Below are 22386 nucleotides of genomic sequence, written 5' to 3' on the forward strand. Positions count from 1 at the left end.
ATCAACGAGAAAAACAAAAGGACTTGTCCAAGATCACTCAGTGAATAAATGACAGATTAAGACAGGACTCAGGAATCTTAACTTTTGATCAGTTAAGAATGTAATGAGAGTATACTGTACATGTGACTATATTTCAAACACCACAGAGCACATACCTCTTAGACTTCTTTCTTGGGAGTGACTTGTTCTACAATGGTACAAGTTTAATACTGTGGCCCATGAGCTCTAATAAAATAGGAGAGAAAACAATGGGGTCGAAGAGCTCATTCCAGACTCTGGAATGAGTACCCTGATTAAATGGAGAGACATGGGAGATGAAGATGGGGAAGGAATAGAGAATCCAGAATAGGAAGAAAGTGGAAGAAAGCTCTCAGAAGATGGGTCCTCTAGCTATGATTACTAGGTAGATAAGTGGTGGGTTCAGCCAGCATCAAGTTAGGAAGTCTAGCTCTCTAGAACCAGGGTGAGCTTTCCATGAGAGCCCTTTTCCTGGCCCCCATCCGAAATGGGTGTCTCCTGGCCTATCATAACAATACTATTTATTAGTGATCATTCACTGAGCTTTTACATGCCAGGTGATTTACATTTATTATCTCTACTTCCACTATAACTTTTTAAAGATTTATTTATTTATTTTAGAGCGAGAGAGTGGGGGGGGGGCAGAGGGAGAGAGAGAATCTCAAGCAGACTCCCCGCTGAGCATAGAACCCAATGTGGGGCTCAATGACCCTGAAATCACAACCTGAGCAGAAATCAAGAGTCAGATGCTTAGCCAACTGAGCCACCCAGGTACCCCACCACTATAATCTGTAAAAGTAGGCATAATCATTTCCATTTTACACATGAGAAAACAAGCATAGCAAGAGTAAGTAGTTTGCCCACAATTACACAGCTGAGATAGGACACAAACTCAGGTCTGCCCAATTCTGCCCAGTTCTTAATTTTTTCCACTACAACTGCCTCCCAAAGAAAATGAACCGGGCCACACCCTCTTCCTAAAGTCCCGGCATTTACCCTGCTACAGGGCAACTGCTTCCTACCTTTCCTGTATAGGCCCCCACTCTAGCCTTCACTTACATAATTTGTATTTACCCACTTCTCTATTCTCTGAACCTATCGTCCCTTTCATATTACCACCCCAGTAATATGAGTGTTATTAAACACTCTTCAATCCACCTCCTGTCGCAGCTCCGGGCCCTCATCTCCCTGCCCCATTCATAGTCCCCAAGGCCCCTTTCCCTGTTCTGTAGTCCACATTCCTGGATGCTTCCTGGGAACTAACAACCTCCCACAACTTCCCAGTGTATTCCCCAATCACATATTTGCACAATGTGGAACCACTGACTCCTATTAGCATGTTTTTGAATCATCCACCAAGGTGGTCAATGGAAATGGGAATTTAAGGAACTCTATCTGCTCAGCAATAGGGTAACTCTGGGCAGGAAAATGTTCTACACTCCAGAAGAAAGGTTTCCCCTGTTTTCGGTCATCAGCATCTCTCTGCCAGTCATGGAATGCCTTCCCTCTTTTTTTGGCCTTCTGAAGGAGGACTGAGAAGATGGTGGTACTCAGCTGCTAATCTCTAACAACCTGACCTTGACCTGAGGTCCCACGAGGAGCATCAGTAGGACGGATAACCTTTTTCCTGTCTGGAACCTCTCTGGGGCAGGACTGAAGGGAGGAGAGGAAGACGGTGCATTTGGGACCTGCTTATGCTCAGGTCCCTTCCTGTTAGGAATCTAGGTCTGTATCAGGAGACTGATTATAACAAGTCAGGTGCCCTCAGCATTACAATGACCACCTCCCCACACTCCCCCAATAGACTTTGGAGCCTCTTGATCAACATTCTTTCTTATTCCATCCTTACTGAGAGCCTAGTGGCTCCCATGGCACCAGAAGATATGGTATGTGTGTCTATGGGTATGTATGTTTGTGTATGGAGGAAAAAGAATGGGTTGGATGCTTCCCAGCCCCTCCTCTTGAAAGCTGCTTGAATCCCTGCATTTTCTCCATCATAAACTTGTAATAGCTTTAGGAGTGTCTCCTCCCATTAAGCCTTTGTTCCTAGATCTGACCCCCTCCACCCTGGCCCACACTATAGCAGCCTCATTAGAAACGCCCAGAAAGGAAGGAGGGGATCTTCTGCTTCTTGACAAGACAGCATTAGCCCAAGCCTCTGCACCACAGCCCAAATATATGCAAGGACGAGCCTGGCTAATGTTTGCTCTCATGCTTGCACTCTCTCTCTCTTTCGGAAAGACAAAGCCAACCCTCAGAAGCCGGGGCCCAAATGTGCTGCTCGGTTATCCTAGCGGCTCTGCCCTGCCCCTCCCCCAGCTCCGCTGAGCCATACCTCTGTTAGGAGCCTTGAGCTGTACCCGGAGGCTTCTGTTCCTTTTGCACTCCAACCAAGCTCTACCTTGACAGTTCCAGCCGAGGCACTGTTCCACGGGACCACACAGGGGGAACGGAACCGATTTCCTAAGATCTGATTTCTGCTAATACAATGGCATCGTTGCTATTGCAGGGAGGCTGCGCAATCGCAGCGCCCGTATGCTCGCCGCCGCCCGCCGCCGGTGCCGGTGCTGGGGCTGCGGTGACGTTGCTGCTACGGGAAGGGGGAAGGGAGAGGAGCAGGCATGCCCACAGTATAGCCGCTCAGCCTCCCTCCCTGCCAGGCCCTGGGGGCCCCTTAGCCTGGGGAAGGGGGAGGGGAGAGAAAGGAGTCAGTGCTGGAGACTGAGAACTCTCAAGGCGGCGAAGAAAACCGGGGAGAGAGCTGGGCCTAGCTCCTCCCGGGTCCTCAGGAGTCTCAGGGAAAAAGTCTGGGCAGAGGCTGAGAGCTTCCTTCCTTCCCTTTAGGCCCCTCCTTTTAGGTCTTAGCCAGAAACCTCTCCCTCCTCTCTTCAACCCACTCTGAATGACTCCTTGTTTTCCAGCTTTTTCCTTTCACTAAGATTCCAGACTAGCCTCAGGGTGGAGCAGCCAGCCTGGGAGGGGGTTCCTGAAACCTCGAAGGGAGGCTGCAAGGACCAGTCATCATTCTACCAGCAGGCCGAGTCCTTGTGGATCCCAGCGGGACTCAGCACTAGGCTTTGAGGCTGTGCCTCTTCCGAGAAAAGGGAGACTGGGCCTATAGGCAGGCTTCGGTGGTAGTGAGCCTTAGGACCAGGCTGCCTACAGGCCCCTTCCGAATACAGGGTCTGATTCATTCCCTGGATTGCAGGGGGCCTGTTAGTGTGGCCGGAATAGAACCTTCTCCTTTCCCCTACATTAGCTTTTGGACAAGTGCTAAGTGGGGTCCAGCTGGGCCTGTGACGAGGCAGAATCCATTTGGCCAGGCTGAGGGGCCAGGAAGCTCCTTTTCCTAGGGAAAGGGAGCGGTCTCCCCTCAGCCAGAGAAAAATCTCAGTTTTACCCGTAGCCCTGCAGAGTCCTTCACCTCCTCCAAGCTCCCCCTTCCTCAGGCTCTGGGCCAGTTCTGTGGGGATCAGCGAACAGTGGAGAAGCCACAGCCAGAGCCAGCTGGAGAGCCAGCAGCAACACTGTCTGCTTCATGCCACTGCTCCCCGCGGCCGCCCTGGAACGCAGAGACAGTCGCAAGCTGGGCTTGGCCCCCCAAGTACTAGCCCGGTCTAGGTCTCCTCCCAGTGTTGACCAGTATCTGTATTCCACAGCCAAGCCCTTGGATTTCAGGTCCCTAGAAAAAAGGAGGGGTCCACTGGCCAGGACCACAGCAGCCACCACTCAGGATCCAGAAGAGATGTAGTTTCTTTCCCTTATTTCTTCTTCTATTCCCTATAAGACCCATGAGGCCATCGATGATACACTGGGATGTACAGAGCTGCAGAGAGAACAAAAGCGGGTAAAGACCCCAAAACCTACCTCCAGCCTTGATCTGTTTGAGGGTCCATGGCACCTTGAGCATGTAAAGCAGGAAATAGCGAGGAAGAAAAGGAGGGAGTCTGCTTCCTAAAACGGACCGTTAGTGATCCTCACAAGGAGGTTGAAAGCAGCAGACATGGTGTCACTGTACAAGCATACCTCCTTTTATTGAACTTCATTTTACTATGTTTTCGACACTACATTTTTTTTTTAAACAAATTGAAGGTTTGTGGCAACACTGTGCAGAGCAAGTCTCTGAGTGCCATTTTTCAAACAGCATTTACTCATTTTGTGTCTCTGTGTCATATTTTAGTAATTCTCACAATATTTCAAACTTTTTCATTACTATTATATTTGTTATGGTGACTTGTGATCAGTGATCCTTGATGTAACTATTGTTAATTGTTTTGGGGCGCCATGAATCATACCCATATAAGATAGCAAACTTCATAAATGCTGTATGTGTTCTGACTGCTCTACTCACTGGCTGCTCACCTCTCTCCTTCCCTGTGAGCCCCCCTCTTCCTTGAGACACAACAATATTGAAATTAGGCCAATTAATAACCCTAAAATGGCCTCACAGTGTTCAAATGAAAGGAAGAGTTGAACATCTCTCACTTTAAATTAAAAGCTAGAAATGATTAAGCTAGTGAGAAAGGTGTTTTGAAAGCTGAGATAGGCCAAAAGCTAGGCCTCTGTGTCAAATGCTTATCTAAGTTGTAAATGCAAAAGAAAGTTCTGGAAGGAAATTAAAAGTGCTACTCTGCTAAACACATGAATCATAAGAAAGCACAACGGCCTTACTGCTGATATGGATAGTTTCAGTGGTGGAGAGAAGATCAAACCAGCCACAACATTCCCTTAAGCCAAAGCCTCATCCAGAGCAAGGACCTAACTCTCTTCAATTCTACGAGGGCTGAGAGAGGTGAGGAAGCTACAGAAGAAAGTTGGAAGCTAGCAGGGGTTGCTTCATGACGTTTAAGGAACGAAGCCATCTCCATAACATAAAACTGCAAGGTGAAGCAGCAGGTGCTGATGTAGAAGCTGCAGCAAGTTCTCCAGAAGATCCAGCTAAGATCATTCATGAAGGTGGCTCCACTAAACAACGGATTTTCAATGAAGACGAAACAGCCTTCTATTGGAAGAAGATGCCTTCTAGGACCTTCAGAGCTAGAGAGAAGTCAATGCCTGGCTTCAAACTTCAAAGGACAGGTTGACTCTCTTGCTCGGGGCTAATGCAGCTGGTGACTAAGTTGGAAGTGTTCATACACTATTCTGAAAATCCTAGGCCCTTAAGAATTCTGCTAAATCTACTCTGCCTGGGCTCTGTAAATGGAACAAAGCCTGGATGACAGCACATCTGTTTACAACATGGCTTGCTGAACATTTAAGCAATCTTGAGACCTCCTGCTCAGAAAAAAAGATTCCTTTTGAGAAATATTACCGCTCACTGACAAGGCACATGGTCACCCAAGAGCTCTGATGGAGATGTACAATGACATAAATGCTGTTTTCAAGCCTGCTAACAAAACATCCACCCTGCAGCCCATGGATTGAGGAGTCATTTCAATTTTCAAGTCTTATTGTTTAAGAAATACATTTCGTCAGGCTACAGCTGCCACGGATGGTGATTCCTTTGACGGATCTGGGCAAAGTTAATTGAAAATCTTCTGGAAAGGATTCACCATTCCTGATGCCATTAAGAACATTCGTAATTTATGGGAAGAGGTCAAATATCAACATTAACAGGAGATTGGAAGAAGCTGATTCCAACCCTAATGGATGACTTTGAGGGGTTCAAGACTTCAGTGAAGGAATTAAGTGCAGATGTGATGGAAACAGCAAGGGAACTAGAATTAGAAGTGGAGCCTAAAGATGCGTCTGAACTGGATAATCTCTGGATAAAATTTTAATGGATGAGCAAAGAAAGTGGTTTCTTGAGATGGAATCTGCTCCTGGTGAAGATGCCATGGAGACTGCTGAAATGACAACAAAGAATTTAGAAATTACATACACTTAGTTAATAAAGCAGCTGCAAAATTTGAGAGAATTGACTCCAATTTCAAAAGAAGTTCTACTGTGGGTAAAATGCTATCAGACAGCATCAAATGCTACCGAGAAATTGATTGTGAAAGGAAGAGTCAATCGATGCGGTAAATTTCACTGTTGTCTTATTATTTATTTATTTAATTTATTCTTAAAAAGATTTTATTTATTTGAGAGAGAGAGTGAGAAACAGCATGAGAGGGGAGAGGGTCAGAGGGAGAAGCAGGCTCCCCGCTGAGCTGGGAGCCCAAAGTGAGACTCGATCCCAAGACTCCGGGATCACGACCCGAGCCGAAGGCAGTCACCCAACCAACTGAGCCACCCAGGTGCCCCTATTTTTAATTTTTTTTAAAGATTTTATTTATTTGAGAGAAAGCGAGAGCACATGCATGAGTACAAGTGGGGGAGGGGGCAAAGGAACAAGCAGATTTCCTGCCTGCCAACTGGGGAGCCCAATGTGGGGCTCCATCCCAGGACCCTGAGATCACGACCTGAGCTGAAGTCAGATGCTTAACCAACCGAGCCACCCAGATGCCCCTTTTGTTATCTTATTTTAAGAACTTGCCCCAGCCACCCCAACCTTCAGCACCCACCACCCTGATCAGTCAGCAGCCATCACCATCGAGGGCAAGACACTCTACCAGCAAAAAGATTACAACTCATTGAAAGCTCAGATGATGGCTAGCATTTTTAGCAATAAAGTATTTTTTAATTAAGGTATGTACATTTTTTGAAGGTATGTACATTTTTAAAGACATAATGCTATTGCACACTTAACAGACTATAGTATAGTATAAACATAACTTTTATATGTACTGGGAAACAAAAATATTCATTTGACTTGCTTTTTTGCAATATTCATTTTATTGCGGTGATCTGGAACAGAATCTGCAATATCTCTGAGGTGTAGTTGTACTTCCCTACCCCCTAATAGAGACCTCAAAGTAGGTTGGATAAGCAGCTTTAGGTTAGGATAAAGTCATTCTCCATGACCAAATGCTTGGAGTTCTAGCTCCTTACTGTAAGATTTCTAGGCCCAGGGTCTTGTTCCTGAAATTTCTGTGAGGCTAAGCCATGCATCACACTGGAGAGCCACCAGTTAGGAAATGTTTCTAGTTGCCTGTAGAAGGTGGCAGCTTTTAAATTTTTAGTGCTCAGCTTCCTTCACCACATCATCACCTACTTTCTACCCACTACTGCTGAAGATCTTTAGTGCTTTTGATGAAAGGTCAAATTATTTTCTGACTAGCAACAAAATACAAATATTGTCATATTATAAACCTCAACTGGCTCCTAATTAGTATTCTCACCTGCAATTTACCTTCCACTACTGCCAGATTCATCTCCTTAAAGTACCATCTTTCTTCAATATGTCACTTCTCTTGCCCCTTTTAATGGTTTCCCATTACCCAGAGAATCAAATTCAAACTCATTTTGGCTTTCAAGGTCTTCCATCTTGGCTATCTATCTACTCTCTCTCTACACAACCCTCCTTCCCACACCCTATCATGTAGTCCTTCAAACCTGTTTCAAATCTCATTTCCACTCTGCTGCCCTTGTTCATATTCTCCTACCTGTTACACTTGGCTCTACTCAGAATTATCCAAAATCTACAAGGCTCAGATCAACTCCTCCATCAAGTCTTCAATGATCACCCCTGAGCCAGAAAAGATCTCTCTGTCTTCTGAACCTGTGGCTGCAGGTTGTTGGTTTTACAGACAAGAAAAGAATCCCACAAAAACCAGTAGATCGATATGGGATTGCTAATTTCTTACATTGACAAATAGCATCATTAAAAAAAATAATAAAACTTTACATCAACTATAATCATTGCATAAGAGAAAGCATATCATCATTATTTTTCTCATTTCATTGTATACTGATGCAAACTTCATCAAAAAGTAGCATCAATCCATAATTTTGACTAAGTAAATCATTTGCCCTTTGATATGTTTTTTTTTTAAAGATTTTTTATTCATTTGAGACACAGAGATACAGAGAGAGAGAGAGAGCATGAGCAGGGAGAGAGGCAGAGGGAGAAGGAGAAGCAGGCTCCCCGCCGAGCCAGGAGCCCGATGTGGGGCTCGATCCCAGGACCCCGGGATCACGACCTGAGCCGAAGGCAGACGCCCAACCATCTGAGCCACCCAGGTGCCCCTGCCCTTTGATATGTTTAATGTTCTTTTTTCATATCTACCTTAATGTCTCTTTTAACTGCCAAGTCCAAGTTAAATTCGTCTTTGCCCAATACCCAGTGTGTAAGACAGAGTCATTTTTATTTTGTGTTTCCCACAAAACCTAGCACAGTGGTTGGCAGATACAGGGTGGTTAGCCAAAGTCCTGCTGAACAAGAGTAGTATAAAAAGAAATGTGCCTTGAGTGTAAATGAGAGTGAGTGGTAGACAGATCTGACTCAAAAGGCTTAGAAGAGAAGACCCCTGCTGTTCACGTGGTGGGGGGGGAAGGTCTATTGAAAGCTTAAAAAAAAAAAAGGAATAACTTCATAACCTTGAGTTAGGCAATATATTCTTAGGCACAATACCAAAAGTACAAGTGACAAAAGAAAACATAAAGTGGACTTTGTAAGAATTTAAAGCTTTAAAAAAAATATTTTATTTATTTATTTGACAGAGGGAGAGAGACACAAGAGAGGGAACACAAGCAGGGGCAGAGGGAGAGGGAGAAGCAGGCTTCCCGCTGAGCAGGGAGCCTGACATGGGGCTCGATCCCAGGACGCTGGGATCATGACCTGAGCGGAAGGCAGACGCTTAATGACTGAGCCACCCAGGCGTCCCAGAATTTAAAGTCTTGTGCTTCAAAGGACACAATCAAGATAGTGAAAAGACAACCCACAGGATAAGAGAAAATACTTGCAAATCATATTTCTGATAAGGGTTTTCTATCCAGAATATATAAAGAACTCTTACAACTCAATAATAAAAAGACTTATAACTCAATTAAAAAATGGGCAAAGGATTTGAATAGATATTTTTCCAAAGAAGACATACAAATGGTCAATAAACACATTAAAAGAATCCCAACATCATTTGTTACTAGGGAAGTGCAAGCCACAGCTAAAATGAGACACCACTCCACTCTTCTAGAATGGCTAAAACCTAAAAGACAGACAATAACAAGTGTTGACGATGTACAGAAATCAGAACCCTCATACATCACTGAGAGGGTTGTAAAATGGTGTAATCACTTTGGAACAGTCTGGAAGTCCCTTAAAAAGTTAAATATACAGTTACCATATGACCCAGAAATTCTACTCCTAGGTATATACCCAAAAGAAATGAAAACATATGTTCACACAGAAGCTTGTATATGAACGTTCACAGCATTATTCATGACAGCCAAAAGGTGGGAACAACCCAAGTGTCTTTCAATAGATGGATGGATAAATAAAATGTGGTATGTTCATAAAATGGAATATTATTCAACAAAAAAAGGAATGAAGTACTAAAACACATTACAACATAGATGAACCTTGAAAACATGCCAAGTGAAAGAAGCCAAATACAAAAGGTCACATATGGTTTGACTTCATTTATATGAAATGTCCAAAATGTCCAGATTAGGCAAATCTATGGAGACAAAAAGTAGGTTAGTGGTTGCCAGGGACCTGGGAAAGGGGAAAATAGAGAGTGATTGTTAACAGGTATGGGATTTCTTTGTGGGATGATGCAAATGTTCTAAAATTAGATTGTGGTGATGGCTGCTCAACTCTGTGAATATGCTAAAAACAACTAAATTGTATACTTTAACTGATGAAACATGGTACATCCATTCTCTCTCAATAAAACTACTAAAGAGCAGCAGCGGCAGCCCAGTGAAAATTGTTGCTCAGCTCCACAGAGACAGAAGTCTTCGAAGGCTGTGTAACTGGGTGAGGATGGTGGCATTTCAGGTGTGCAGAAAGCAGAGGCATTTCTGGTATCGCTGGCATGTCAACCCAAGGACCTCAGACAATTCCCTCTTTCTTTTCTTTTCTTTTTTTTCCAAACACAAAAGTTCTTAGAAGAATAGACTGTGTTAACTTTACTTTCTCCTTAACCATTTCTTAACCACCAGAAGTCACTTGGACTGTCTGAATTTGTTTAATTTTGAACTTAAATTACTTAAATTCTCTGATATTTAGCCATTTTCTCCTATTGAAACCCTCTTCTCCCTTTGGTTTCTATAACACCAACCTCCCAGTACCTCTTCTTACAACATTGTTTCTTCATTGTTTAATAAAAAACATATCAATAATAATACAGTAATAGTAGGGGACTTTAACACCCCACTCACTGCAATGGACAGATCATCTAAGCAGAAGATCAACAAGGAAACAAGGGCTTTGAATGACACACTAGACCAGATGGACTTCACAGATATATTCAGAGTATTCCATCCTAAAGCAACAGAATACACATTCTTCTCGAGTGCACATGGAACATTCTCCAGAATAGATCACATACTGGGTCACAAATCAGGTCTCAACCGGTACCATAAGACAGATCATTCCCTGCACATTTTCAGACCACAATGCTTTGAAACTGGAACTCAATCAATTCAGAAAGATCTCAAATACATCGAGGTTAAAGAGCATCCTACTAAAGAGCGAATTGGTCAACCAGGTAATTAAAGAAGAATTTTATTTTATTTTAATTTTTTAAAAAGATTTTTAATTTAGTTTTGACAGAGAGAGAGAGTGTACAAGCAGGGGAAGCAGCAGGCAGAGGGAGAGGGAGAAGCAGGCTCCCCACTCAGCAGGGAGCCCAATGTGGGGCTTGATCCGAGGACTCTGGGATCATGACCTGAGCCGAAGGCAGATGCTTAACCATCTGAGCCACCCAGGCGCCCCAAGGAAGAATTTTAAAAATTCATGGAAACAAGTGAAAATGAAAACACAACTGTTCAGGGCGCCTGGGTGGCTCAGTTGGTTAAGCGACTGCCTTCGGCTCAGGTCATGATCCTGGAGTCCTGGGATCGAGTCCCGCATCGGGCTCCCTGCTCAGCAGGGAGTCTGCTTCTCCCTCTGACCCTCTTCCCTCTCGTGCTCTCTCTCTCTCTCATTCTCTCTCTCTCAAATAAATAAATAAAATCTTTAAAAAAAAAAAAAAAGAAAACACAACTGTTCAAAACCTTTGGGATGCAGCAAAGGCAGTCCTAAGAGGGAAGTATACAGCAATACAAGCCTTTCTCAAGAAACAAGAAAGGTCTCAAGTACACAACCTACCCTTACACCTAAAGGAGCCGGAGAAAGAACAGCAAATAAAGCCTAAATCCAGCAGGAGAAAAGAATTAATAAAGATTAGAGCCGAAATCAATGAGCTAGAAACCAAAAGAACAGTAGAACAGATCAACACAACTAGGAGCTGGTTCTTTGAAAGAAGAAATAAGATTGATAAGCCCTTGGCCAGACTTATCAAAAAGAAAAGAAAAAGGACCCAAATAAATAAAATCATGAATGAAAGAGGAGAGATCACAACCAACACTGAAGAAATACAAACAATTATAAGAACATATTACAAGCAACTATATGCCAACAAATTAGGCAATCTGGAAGAAATGGATGCATTCCTAGAGACATATAAACTACCAAAACGGAAACAGGAGGAAGTAGAAAAGCTGAACAGAACCATAACCAGCGAAGAAATTGAATCAGTAATCAAAAATCTCCCAAAAAACAAGAGTCCAGGGCCAGATGGCTTCACAGGGGAATTCTACCAAATATTTGAAGAAGAATTAATACCTATTCTTCTGAAATTGTTCCAGAAAATAGAAATGGAAAGAAAACTTCCAAACTCATTCTATGAGGCCAGCATTATCTTGATCCCCAAACCAGACAAAGACCCCACTAAAAAAGGAGAATTACAGATAAATATTCCTGATAAACACGGATGCAAAAATTCTTACCAAGATACTAGCTAATAGGACCCAACAGTACATTAAAAGGATTATTCACCATGACCAAGCGGGATTTATTCCTGGGCTGCAGGAATGGTTCAACATTTGCAAATCAATCAGTGTGATATACACATTAATAAAAGAAAGGACAAGAACCATATGATCCTCTCAATAGATGAAGAAAAGGCATTTGACAAAATACGTCATCCTTTCTTGATAAAAACTCTCCATTCTGCAGGAATAGAGGGAACATACCTCATTTTCATAAAAGCCATATATGAAAGACCCACACCAAATATCATCCTCAATGGGGAAAAACAGAGCTTTCCCCCCAAGATCAGGAACACGACAGGGATGTCCACTCTCCCCACTGTATTTCAACAAGTACTAGAAATCGTAGCCTCAGCAATCAGACAACCAAAAGAAATAAAAGGCATCCAAATCAGCAAAGAAGAGGTCAAATTTTCACGCTTTGCAGATGACATGATACTCTATGTAGAAAACCCAAAAGACGCCACCAAAAATTTGCTAGAACTGATAACAGGAATTTGGCAAAGTCACAGGATATAAAATCAATGCACAGAAGTCAGTTGCATTTCTATATGCTAACGAGACAGAAGAAAGAGAAATCAAGGAATCGACCCCATTTACAATTGCACCCAAACCATAAGATACCTAGGAATAAACCTAACCAAAGAGGTAAAGGATTTGTATTCTGAAAACTATAGAACACTTAGGAAAGAAATTGAGGAAGACACAAAGAAATGGGAAAACTCATGAATAGGAAGAACAAATATTGTTAAAATGTCTATGCTATCCAAAGCAATCTATACATTTAGTGCAATCCCTATCAAAGTACCATCAGCATTTTTCACAGAGCTGGTACAAACAATCCTAAAATTTATTTGGAACCCGAAAAGACCCCGAATAGCCAAAGGAATGTTGAAAAAAGAAAACCAAAGCTGGAGGCGTCACAATTCCAGAAATCAAGGTCTATTACAAAGCTGTAATTGCCAAGAGAGTATGGTACTGGCACAAAAACAGGCACATAGATCAAAGGAACAGAATAAGGAACCCAGAAATGGACCCTCAACTGTATGGTCAACTAATCTTTGACAAAGCAGGAAAGAATATCCAATGGAAAAAAGTCTCTTCAACAAGTGGTGCTGGGAAAATGGGACAGCCACATGCAGAAGAATGAAACTGGACCATTTCCTTACACCATAAACAAAAACAGACTCAAAATGAATGGAAAGACCTAATTGTGAGACAGGAATCCATCAAAATCTTAGAGGGGAACACAGGCAGCAACCTCTGTGACCTCGACTGCAGCAACTTCTTGCTAGACATGTCTCCAAAGGCAAGGGAAGTAAGGGCAAAAATGAACTACTAGGATTTCATCAAGTTAAGCTTTTGCACAGCAAAGGTTAACAGTCGGCAAAACCAAAAGACAACTGACAGAATAGGAGAAGATACTGGCAAATGACATATGAGATGAAGGGCTAGTATTCAAAATCTATAAAGAACTTATCAAACTCAACACCCAAAGAATAAATAATCCAATCAAGAAATGGGCAGAAGACATGAACAGACATTTTTCCAAAGAAGACATACAAATGGCCAATAGACACACGAAAAAATGCTCAACATCAGTTGGCATCAGGGAAATCCAAATCAAAACCACAATGAGGTATCACCTCACACCAGTCAGAATGGCTAAAATTAACAAGTCAGGAAACGACAGATGTTGGCAAGGATGCAGTGAAAGGGGAACCCTCTTAACACTACTGGTGGGAATGCAAGCTGGTGCAGCCACTCTGGAAAACAGTATGGAGGTTCCTCAAAAAGTTGAAAATAGGGGCGCCTGGGTGGCTCAGTCGTTAAGCGTCTGTCTTCGGCTCAGGTCATGATCCCAGGGTCCTGGGATCGAGCCCCGCATCAGGCTCTCTGCTCGGCAGGAAGCCTGTTTCTCCCTGTCCCACTTCCTCTGCTTGTGTTCCCTCTCTTGCTGTGTCTCTTCTCTGTCAAATAAATAAAATCCTAAAAAAAAAAAAAGTTGAAAATAGAACTACCCTACAACCCAGCAGTTGCACTACTGGGTATTTACCCCAAAGATACAAATGTAGTGATCCAAAGGGGCAACTGCATTCCACTGTTTATAGCAGCAATGGCCACAATAGCCAAAATATGGAAAGAGCCCAGATGTCCATCGACAGATGAATGGATAAAGAAGATGTGGTGTGTATATATATATATATATATACACACACACACAATGGAATACATCTCAGCCATCAAAAAAAAATGAAATCTTGCCATTTGCAACGATCTGGATGGAACTAGAGGGTATTATGCTAAGCGAAATAAGTATATCAGAGAAAGACAATTATCATATGATCTCATTCATATGTGTAATTTAAGAAACAAAACAGAATCATAGGGGAAGAGAGGAAAAAGTAAAACAAGACAAAATCAGAGAGGGAGACAAACCATAAGAGACTCTTAATCATAGGAAACAAACTGAGGGTTACTGGAAGGGAGGGGGTGGGGGGATGGGGTAATTGGGTGATGGACATTAAGGAGGACACATGATGTAATGAACACTGGGGATTATGTAAGACTGATGAATCACTGACTTTTCTACCTCTGAAACCAGTAATACACTATATGTTAATGTTAATTAATTGAATTTAAATTTAAAAAAAGGGGGGGGCCTGGGTGGCTTAGTCGTTAAGCATCTGCCTTCGGCTCAGGTCATGATCCCAGGGTCCTGGGATCAAGCCCCGCATCGGGATCCCTGCTCGGCAGGAAGCCTGCTTCTCCCTCTCCCACTCCCCCTGCTTGTGTTCCCTCTCTCGCTGTGCCTCTCTCTATCAAATAAATAAATAAAATCTTTTTAAAAAATTAATTAAAAAACAATACCTGTCACACATTTAAATGTAGATTTATAGTCAACTATACTCCAATTTTAAGATTTTAAAAATAACAATAAAAAAATGTAGATTTACAGCAAGGCTCAGAGGTGAAGTCTTTCCAACTTGAGAAGTGTTTGGCCCTTCCCATTATGCTAATTTCCAAATCTTACATTCTTCCAAAACTTCCAGAATCAAATCTCTAATAGCCTACTATACACTTCTTACCATTACCCCAAATTCAACATATCTAAAGTCAAACTGATTTTTCTGTTTTAAATCAGCTTTCTTTAGACTATCAGTAACACAAGCTTGAAAATGCCAAGAGTCATCCGGACTTTCTCTTTACGTTCAGACAATCACCAAGTCATGCTGAGTCTTTTTTCCAGTGTTTTAGGCATGAATCTAGTAATTTATTGCACTTTTACTATATTCCAACTAGTATGCTAAGCACTTACATCATCTCATTTAATCTATATAACCACTTTCTAAACTAAGTATTATTATCTCTATTTTATGGATGAGAAATGAGGTTCAGGGATGTTAAATCATCAGTAAATATCTGATCTGAGATGCAGATACAGATCTGTCTGATTCCAAAGTCAGTGTTCTTAACCACTCATTATAAAGTTCCCAACCCTACTCCTATCGTTCTAATTCAGAGCTGCACTAATCTCTCCTCTGAATTATTATATAGTCTTTCTACTAGTTTTATGGCTTTCATTCTGGCTCTTTCCTCCCACCTATCCTATATGATGACACAAGATGAATCTCCTCAAAGCACTGCCTTCAAAGTGTCACCTTATTGGGGCGCCTGGGTGGCTCAGATGGTTAAGCATCTGCCTTTGGCTCAGGTCATGATCCCAGGGTCCTGGGATCGAGCCCCACGTTGGGCTCCTGGCTCAGTGAGAAGCCTGCTTCTCCCTCTGCCTCTCTCACTGCTCGTGCTTTCTCTCTCTCTATCTCTGTGTCTCAAATGAATAAATAAAATCTTTAAAAAAAAATGTCACCTTATTGTTAAAAAGTCTTCAATGGCTCCCTACTGCCTACAGGATAATCCAAATTCCTTGATGTGACATTCAAAGTTCCTTCCTGCTTATCCAACCATGTTCCATCACGTGCCAAATTTATTCAGAATTATGAGTTTTGGCTCACTCCCCTGGGAAGATATCTGGAATGCTCTCTTCCTATTTCCCTTGCTTTTTTTTAAGGACCTAGCTCAAATTCTAACATGTCTGGAAGCTTTTCTTAAACATGGAAATTTTCTTCTGAACTTCTTCAATACCAATTGTCTGCACAACTCATTTGGTACCAAACACTGGCCAGTTTATTTTGTTATTTATCTCTTGATGACAGCACACTTTTGCAGTGTGGGGCTGTGTCTTATATGTTGATAAATAATTGTTAGCACAAAGCCTTGGAACTTAGTAGGGCACCACTGATGTTAATTTGATGAAGCTACTGGATCACCAGCCCAGCAGGCTATCTGGACCCAAGCTCTTTGGGAGCTTAGCCTAGCCTGAGAACAGCACATCTGATGAGGAGGAGGAGAGGAAGGAAGGAAGGAAGATGAAAACCAAAAGGCTGAGCCTTAGTAAAAAAAAAAATCCTCAATGCCAAGATCTTAAACTCTTAACCCCTCATTTCTCTCCATTTTCATACTGAGGATGGAAAGATGACTAAGCAGCTGTGTCTTTAGTCAGCACTTTCCTACCGTTTATTCCCAGGCATGATCCTAGAACATACATTGCAAAGTGACAGCCTGACAGTCACATCTTGTGTGTCAACAGGTTTTATGTGGCTTGCACAGTAAAAATGCCACCATAAACATTTTGGAGATTTTATATATATATATATATATATATATATATATTATATATATATATATAAAATAATCATCTGGATTTCCAGTTTATCTTGCTTGAAGGATCAGAATTGACCATACCAGGCTCTCGTTTCTAGATGGTAACAACTGGCTGGAGTTGAGAAGTGGCTGCCTTCATGAGATAGGCATGTGCCCTGCAGGTTGACACGTTCCCACCACTCCTTATGGTCTTTTGCAGCTTCACTGGTTCACTTTACTCATTCCTATTATTTTCCAGGATCCTATAAAGCATTTGAGTTTTCAACCCTTGCCCAGAATAAGTTATGCTTTTTCTCAGTATCCTCAACCCCCGATTTACCTTACATTTCTACAATGATGTTCACTGCAGTATTACTTGCAACAGCAAGAAATTAAAAATATCCTAAATATCCAATAGATTAGGATATTTATGAGGGCTGGTATAGAAAAAGGTTTAAAAGCTAATAAAAAAAAAGTAGGCTATCAAAATGTACAGACAGACTGCTTCTTCCTGAATATGGTGAACAAGATATTAAGGAAGTCCTTTCTACTGCAAAAAAACTAGATCCTGTAGAACATATATCTTTTAAAGCATCTCAGGGCTCAAGGTAAATAGGATAATCTCCATCCCAAAAAGGGGGAAACATCATGAGCTGTGAAGTAAGCAAGGAGGGCCAGGGTTCCTTGTGGGCCAATTCCCAAAACATTCTAATTGTGGTCAGAATGACAAGGCTTGGATGACTAAAAGGTGGGAGGTTAAACCTGAGATTCCCACGTTAAGCTGACACCCTTGAAGTAAGTTCAAGTGATCCAGGGCTGGTGGTTCCCCCCCAACACTTTTGGGGAGAAGCAGATACAAATTTTCACTGGAGGAAACTACGCCAGCTTAAGTAGATAGGATTCTCAAAATTAAAGAACAAACAAAAAGTAATTTATATCAAAGATCACAAATACAAGTGATGCAAGACACCATGAATGAATAACAGAGAAAACAACAAATAACAGATTTAAACTGCAAGCACTTCAGGTATTAAAAATGTCAGATACAAAATACAAGCTATGTGTGTATGTGTGAAATGTTTTAAATAAAGGATAAAATCTCAAAGATAATCAAATTAGCAAGAGATTATTAGATAGATCTAGGGGTGGTAAAAATAAAATGTAAATGAATATAACCACTGGCTACTAAGCATTCCTATTCCTGGACCAGGCTGTTTTATGGGAGGTCACAAGGTGAAAAAAAGAATGTGAAGGCTAAAGGGAGATACATTATAGCCCCAGTGAGAGATGTGAACAGTGGCCTACTCAAAACAGTGTGTGAAAGTGCTCTATAGACTGTAAGTGTTTTACAGAAATGTAAAGCATTGCTATTGCTCTTTAAAAATGCTAGTATCTGGGGGGCCTGGGTGGCTCAGTTAAGCGTCTGCCTTCGGCTCAGTTCATGATCTCAGGGTCCTGGAATGGAGCCCCATGTCTGGCTCCCTGCTCAGCAAAGAGCCTGCTTCTCCCTGTCACTCCCCCCGCCCCCGGCCCCCTGCCCCTGCTCCTTCTCTCTCTCTCTCAATAAATAAAATCCTAAAAAGAATTTTTTTTAAATGTTAACATCCAGGATGCCTGGGTGGCTCAGTCAGTTGGGCGATTGCCTGCGGCTCAGGTCATCATCCTGGGGTAGAGTCCCGCATCAGGCTCCTTGCTCAGCAGGGAGCCTGCTTCTCCCTCTCCTTCTGCCTGCCGCTCCCCCAGCTTGTGCTTGCTCTCTCTGACAAATAAATAAATAAAATCCTTAAAAAAAAAAATGCTAACATCCATTGATGATTTTTGTCTGAATCAGCTATTATTCTTTCTACATTTATTAGTTAGCATTCTAATACAAGAAAAATTTCTTTTCTTTCCTCCTTCTTTCCTTTTTCCCTTCCTCCCTCCTTTCCTTCAGTATCAGTATGGAATCTTGGGCTTATTTTTTTAATTGAATGGGCCATAACCTATTGCTGATATGGATTTTGATGCTCAGATTGTCTCATATCTGGCATTATTTGGCTTTTTTTCATTGAGAACTTTTTGCTGAGTATAAACTTTTTAAAATTAACTTTTTATTTTGGAATAATTTTCAATTTTAGAAAATTAACTATTTTATTTTTATTTTTTTAAGTAGGCTCCAGGCCTGGCATGGAGCCCAATGCAGGGCTTCAACTCACAACCCTGAGATCAAGACCTGAGCCAAAATCAAGAGTTGTACACTTAACTGACTGAGCCACCCAGGTGCCCCCAAAATTAACTATTTATTTTGAAATAATTTTTTTTAAAGTAAAAAATTTTATTTATTTATTTGACAGAGAGAGACAGAGCGAGAGAGGGGACACAAGCAGGGGGAGTGGGAGAGGGAGAAGCAGGCTCCCTGCCAAGCAGGGAGCCCCATGTGGGGCTCGATCCCAGGACCCCGGGACCACGACCTGAGCCGAAGGCAGACGCTTAACGACTGAGCCACCCAGGCACCCCTAATTTTTGAACTATCAAAGATTGTTCAGGGCGTCTGGGTGGCTCAGTCGGTTAAGCGACCGCCTTCGGCTCAGGTCATGATCCTGGAGTCCCGGGATCGAGTCCCACATCGGGCTTCCTGCTCGGCAGGGAGTCTGCTTCTCCCTCTGACCCTCCTCCCTCTCGTGCTCTCTATCTCTCATTCTCTCTCTCTCAAATAAATAAATAAAATCTTTAAAAAAAAAAAAAGATTGTTCAGAGAGTTCCTGTATGTCCTTCAACCAGTTCCCTGTTACCATTTTACATAATCCGCATATATTAAAACAAAGAAATTAACATTGAACACATTACTATTAACTAAACTTGCAAACTATTTGGATTTTGCCAGTCTTCCCACTAAATGTAGCTTTTCTATTATTTGGTTTTTTAAAAAGACTAAATGTATATATAACTTTCATTAAAACATATGTTAATTAAAAATAAAATAAAGCCAAAAAAGAACAAAAACAAAACAAAACCCAAAAGATATTCAGATGTATACTGGAGGCTGCAGATAAACAGCTTGGATGTTGTTTTAAGTGTACCTCAGTGAAGAAAAAGATCTGCATTTTCCACAGTCAAGACACTGAATAGTTCTGGAAACTATCTAGGCAGGTAATTTTTAGTGAAAGCAAGCAGTATTTAAAAATAGATAAGACTATGTGATCTTAGTATACCTCTGCCCCCAGTCTTTCCCAATAATTACTCTGTCTACCTCAGGACACTCTTCTTTGGAAATCAACAGGAAGTACTTTTGCTTGTGACCTAGTCAGATATTCTCTACACCATCAACAACCCTATGTTAGGTAATACCTTTGTCCATGTTTTCACTGCAAACTGCACGACTGATTCCAGTAGGAAAGGTCAGAAGTGGTCAAGTCATAACAAATCAAATAAACTAATGACATACTATACAGTAGTCCCCCTTTATCTGCAAGGGGATATGTTCTAAGACCCCTAGTGAATGCCTGAAACCACGGATAGCACCGAACCCTATATATACCATGCTTTTTTCCTATCATACATACCTATGGTAGTCTAATTTATAAATTAGGCATAGCAAGAGATTGACAATAACTGATAATAAAATTTTAATAATATACTATAATAAATGTTATATGAATATGGTCTCTCTCGATATGTCTTATTGTACCGCACTTACCCTTCTTGTATTGATGTAAGATGGTAAAATGCCTCTGTGATAAGATGGAATGAGATGAAAGACATAGGCAGTGTGATGGGAGCACTAGGCTTTGATAATTGTCAGGAGGAGAATCATCTGCCTGGAGGAGGATCATCTGTTTCCAGAAGGACCATGGTTGAACGTGCATGGGTTAACTGAAACTGTGGAAAGTAAAACTATGGATGACTACTGTATACTTCTCCCTGATCTAGAAGCATTCTGAGGCCATTAATTAATATCACCTCAGGAGTTAGTCAGTCAAGCAAGCAAGCAATCAAACCACAAGCATCCTTCTGTGTATAAAGCACTGTGCTGGATGTTCACTGGTTAAGAGCCCCACTTGAGGGGCTCATAATTTCGTTAAAATCATTGCCAACATACCTCTGCAGAGGGCTAAGGCAGCAAGAAAGACATTTCAGGATGTCGGACAAGGGTTAGAGCAGTGGTTTCAAGCTTTTTGGCCCTCATACATAAAACAGAGCTACTTTGGTTAAAGCAGGGAGGCCTAAAGCCCTACACACTCCATATCTCTCTCTCCACTGTGGGGGTCCCCAAAGGCCCTTCCAGGACACCATAGGGCTTAGAGGGAGAAATTCTGAAAACCTCTAGGCAAAGGCAAGGGCAAAGGCAAGACTGACCTACCTGCTCTGTTGGGTCTGGAAAATGGAATGTGAAACAAATGATTAACTGATAGAAATCATCTTTTCTTTCTTCATGGCTCCAAATCAAATAGGCCTGGAAAATAATGTGGGGTAGCTGCATTCGTAGCCGACTTACTTCTGAGTACAGAAATGAACTTCTAGGGGCGCCTGGGTGGCTTAGGCGTTAAGCGTTTGCCTTCGGCTCAGGTCATGATCCTGGGGTCCTGGGATCAAGCCCCGCATCCACATTGCGCTCCCTGCTCTGCGGGAAGCCTGCTTCTCCCTCTCCCACTCCCCCTGCTTGTGTTCACTCTCTTGCTGTGTCTCTGTCTGTCAAATAAATAAAATCTTTAATAAAAAAAAAAAGAAATGAACTTCTACATTAATTCAGGAAAATCAGTTTTGTATAACTACCCTCTATGCCTGCCAAGGTTCTATGTTTTTATAGGCCATGAGATTTGATGGAGACTCTGAATCTCCTGCAAGATAAGTACTTCTCTTTGAAATATGTGAGAGATGCTGAAAGAATTCAGAGATTTAAGAATTGGTGGTGGTAGTAATTCCTGTGGGTGCTGCACTGAGTTACAAGGAAAGAATAAACAGGCTGTTGGAGGCCTGAGAGCACCAGGCTATGGCATCGGCAGTCTGATTCCACAAATGAAATAGCCGCCAATGCCCAGAGCTCACCTGTCTTTCCTCCTGGTTACATGTAGCTGCTCCTAGCTGAGGAGGCCACTGTTCTGAACTGGTATTATGTTATTCTGGACTCCAAATGAGGCCAGCCAGCATGCTGGGAGTGTGCTGGAAGAGGCCTGCAGGGTTGTCCCAGACACACCCAGCTGCTTCCTTATCAGGACTCCCTAATATAGAATCCTCTTTCGAAGCACAGGGCTTGTTTTGCTTTCAGCTTCTCAAATTATGTTACAGAAATGTTCAGCTCCAAGTCCACTCCCTAAAGTCGAACACAAACACTATAGAAAAGGCCTGGCTCTGAAGTAGAATGCGCTCTTTCCTAGGACCACCTAGATCTATGGGTAGATCTTCTTTTCCCCAAGTCTATCTCTTCCCTTATGGACTGGCAATATGCAGGCACCTTTAATGTAAAAATCAAAATCACTGGTAGAACATCCAGAATCCAGGGCGTTTGTAGGCCCCAAACCTTTTACCTCTCAGGTTCAGCTGTGTCTGAAGCTCCCAAGGCCCCAGTTCAATGAATGGAGACTGCAGCACTGGAAATTACAGACAGGAAAAGAATAAACTAGAAGCCAGTGACCCTCACTGAGCTGTAAAGGGTTGCTTTCCTTTATTCCATCAAAATCTGGTAATAATAAACCTAGCTTTGTCCCAGGGTCTCTCTTTGCTCAAAAGAGGTTACACCTAGAAAAAAAAATTCTTCTCTTCTACTCATCTAGGCAGCAAGTGTATACATTTCTTCAGTAGGTCAGCTATTTGATTCCTTCCTTAGCT

At 42.1% G+C, this 22386-nt stretch overlaps 1 protein-coding gene across 5 annotated transcripts in view; it reads right to left on the reverse strand.

Annotated features, from left to right (window-relative positions):
* The window catches only part of RUSC2 (RUN and SH3 domain containing 2), a 71090-nt gene that overhangs the window by 19996 nt on the left and 28708 nt on the right, over nucleotides 1–22386 (reverse strand). The window contains exon 1 of one of the 5 annotated variants that reach the window (XM_027614347.2): nucleotides 2354–2849. The exons of 2 other annotated variants lie outside the window; for them this stretch is intronic. The gene's annotated coding sequence lies outside the window, so the exon portion shown is untranslated. Of the gene's footprint in view, nucleotides 1–155; nucleotides 181–2353; nucleotides 2850–22386 lie in introns of those variants that run through there. 2 more of the 5 variants (XM_027614350.2, XM_027614351.2) reach the window with 2 other exon arrangements.

This window comes from Zalophus californianus, chromosome 13 (assembly GCF_009762305.2).
Source record: "Zalophus californianus isolate mZalCal1 chromosome 13, mZalCal1.pri.v2, whole genome shotgun sequence".
Taxonomy (NCBI): Eukaryota; Metazoa; Chordata; class Mammalia; order Carnivora; family Otariidae; genus Zalophus; species Zalophus californianus.